This window comes from Penaeus vannamei, chromosome 13, assembly GCF_042767895.1.
Source record: "Penaeus vannamei isolate JL-2024 chromosome 13, ASM4276789v1, whole genome shotgun sequence".
NCBI lineage: Eukaryota > Metazoa > Arthropoda > Malacostraca > Decapoda > Penaeidae > Penaeus > Penaeus vannamei.
In genome coordinates, this window is record NC_091561.1 from 43,719,265 (window position 1) to 43,723,005 (window position 3,741).

Here is a 3,741-nt window from a genome sequence, read left to right on the forward strand (position 1 = left end):
TTTTATTTGTCCATACTTATTGTTATATATCTTTTTACTCATCTTTATCTATCTATCTATCTATCTATCTATCTATCTATCTATCTATCTATCTATCTATCTATCTATATATATATATATATACATATATATATATATATATATATATATATATGTGTGTGTGTGTGTGTGTGTGTGTGTGTGTGTGTGTGTGTGTGTGTGTGTGTGTGTGTGTGTGTGTATGTATATATATATATATATATATATATATATATATATATATATATATATATATATATATATATATATATGTATATATATATAATATATATATATATATATACATATATATATATATATATATATAAGGATCATCCTGCCTGTTGATCTGTCTATCTATCTATCTACCTTTATATCTGTCTATATATTGGCATATATGTGTGTGTGTGTGTGTGATGATGATTTTCTGCCTGTTTATATAGCTATCGATCTATCTATATATCTATCCATATATATATATACTTAAATTCATCTGAAGGAAGGTAGAATTCTTATGCTAAATTGATTATATCATTGCAAATGCTGCAGGAATTATAACACATTATCTTGTATAACGAATAATTTTCACGCAATTTTTTCGAACGACTTACCCACAACTTTCAGTCGATCTTACATGGTAAGTTAGTAATATTGTTCATGTGATATATTTGGTATAAACACTGTTTCAATTAAGAACCGTGTTTTGGTTTGCAATGTCCTGCATAAGCAATGTGTGGGGTGTTGATGTTTGTTCATTCGGACCCTGATGCTCTTATGTTTTGCAGGTGCATTATGGGTAAATGTTTTGTTTTGGTTGGAGGGGGGAGGGGGGGGGGGTAGGATGGCTCTGAGGCACCCTGTGGTATTAGTCAGATGGACAACTAAAGAGATATATTAAACTGTTTTTAGAAATGACCAGTTTCTATCTGATAAGGAATATTAACATATAATACTATTACCATTTGTCAAAAGTAGTAATAATAGTAACAATAATGAGAGTAACAATAATAATAATGATTATAAGAGAAATTATAATAATATTAATATGAAGATTGGATATCGATAAAAACACACATACATTTGAAAATATTTTAAAAAGATTTCTGCAGTATTGATAAACAATGTTAATTAGCATAATAACTGCACAAAGAGAGAACCAGTACTAATTTACTGTTATCTTAAAAGTCATTCAGGAAAGAAATATAACTTATACATATAAATATTAAACTAAATATTAAACTGATTTCAGAAATGACCAGTTTCTATATGATAATGAATAGGAACATTGCACTCGATCTTAGAATTGTGCGAGGCCAGACCCAAAGAATATTATTATGCTTGACGTGCATAAATAAAGGAATAAATGCATGTTTATCAGTCTATACATGCATATCAACGGGGTAAAATAGATAGTTAAATGTATATCTATCAGATATATAGACAGATAGGCCTTTATTTCTGCGTTTGTAGTTATGAAAATTTACTGGGTCGGGCCTGGCACAATTTTAACAAACAGGTCGATGATAACTAGTCATAAACCATTGGTCTTTTATAACAATACTTTCAGACCAACAAGGCTACGATCCACCCTCCACACCATAGCTCCTCCCCCCCCCCCTACTTCGCGTTAAGTCTTCACCATCCACAACACCACGCCCATCACCACCCTCACCATCGTGGCTGTCATCACCACCATCACCACCACAGCCGTCAAATTCATCACTACCTACTACTTAACAGGCCATTATCACCATTATTATTGCTATTACTATTATTATCTTATTATTAATAATACTGTTATTGTTATCATTATCATGGTTATTATTATTACTATCATCATTATCATCATTATAATTACCATTATTATTTTTATCGTCATCATCATTCATGTTATTAGTATTATCAATACTATCATTATCATTACCATTATCATCATTATCATAATTATGATTATCATTATACTATCATTATTACTGACGTTGTTTTAACATCATTATTATTATCATTATCATCATCATCATTATTATCATTATTATTGTTATTATCATTATCAATATCATTACCATCATCATTGTTATCATTATTATTATTATTATTATTATTATTATTATTATTATTATTATTATTATTATTATTATTATTATTATTATTATTATTATCATTACTACTACTACTACTACTATTATTACCATCATCATTATTAATATTTACTCTCACCGGTTGATTCAATACTTGATGCATTCATTTCAGTAGATTTTTTTCCTCTCACGATTGAATTTTTTTTTAATGCGAATCAAGTCATTGTTGTTATTTTTCCATTCCACGAAACAGCAAATAATGCAAAAAAAAAAAAAAAAAAAAAAAAAAAAGCGTTGTCTTGTTGGAAACTAAAAGCCAAGTTTCTCGTGAAAACAAATTGTAATGAAATATTTTGCATAATATTGCACATATAAAAAACGCTTGATAAATTCCACGAATAGCACAATCTAATTAACAGGAAAGTGGTAAAATATAATTAGAAGTAAAAAAAATGTAATGTTTTTTTTAGAGATTAAATATGTAACATCACATTATGAGACATATGTAGAGAGAGGGGGGAGGGAGAAAGAAAGAAAGAGATAGAGAGAGAGAGAGAGAGAGAGAGAGGGCAGAGAGACAGAGAGAGAAACTGAGAGACAGTGAGAGAGAGAGAGAGAAAGAGAGGGAGAGATAGATATATATAGAGAGAGGAGAGAGAGCGAGAGAGAGAGAGAGAAAGGAGAGAGAATGAGAAGAGAGAGAGAGAAAGACAGAGAGAGAGAGAGAGAGAGAGAGGGAGAGAGAAAGACAAAGAGAGAGAGAGAGAGAGAAAGACAAAGAGAGAGAGAGAAAAAAAAGAAAAAAGAAAAAAAAATGATATTGAGTTTTCCATGAATTATCCATATCCTTTACCCGTGTATACATATACCAGCAATTCCCGTCTTCTCTCTACTACGTCTCTCTTCCACTTCCTCTTTCACCCTCTTCCCCCCTTCCCCACACACCTTTCTTCTTCCCCCTCACTCTTCTTACCCCCTCCCTCCCTCATTCACTCCTCGTTTCCTTCTCCCCCCCTATAACCCTCTCCCTTGTCCCCCACCCCTCTTATCTCCCTCAACTTCCTTCCCTTTCTCTTTCTTCCATTATCCTCCCCCATCCCTCATATTCTCGCTTCTTCCCTCATTCGCCTTACCCCTCCATTTTCCCTCTCCTTGTCCTCCTCCTTTCTCAGCCCCTCAATTCTTTTTTTTTTCTTTGCTCCAGCTCCTATTTTCCATTCTTATCGCTCTCTCCCCTCCCCACCCCTCCCCCCACCTCCTCACTCTCCTCCCCCCCCACATCCTCACTCTTTTCGCCCTCTCCCCCCAGCTCCCCTTCTCACTCTCCCCCCCACCCCTCACCTTCCCTTCCCACCCCACACCCCCTCGCACCCTTCCCCTTCCCCCTCTCCGACCCATCCCTCCTCACCCCCACCCTTCCACCCCCTCCCCCACCCACCTCCCTTCTCACTCTCCTTCCCCTCCCTGCCACCCCCCTTCATCCCCCTCCCCGCCACCCACCTTTCACCCCCTCCCCCCCCACCTCCCTTCTCACTCTCCTTCCCCCCTCCCTTCCAAGCCACACCACCCTTCACCCCCTCCCTCCTCCGCCTTCCTCCCCCCGCCCGCCACCCACCTTTCACCCCCTCCCCCGCCTTCACCCACC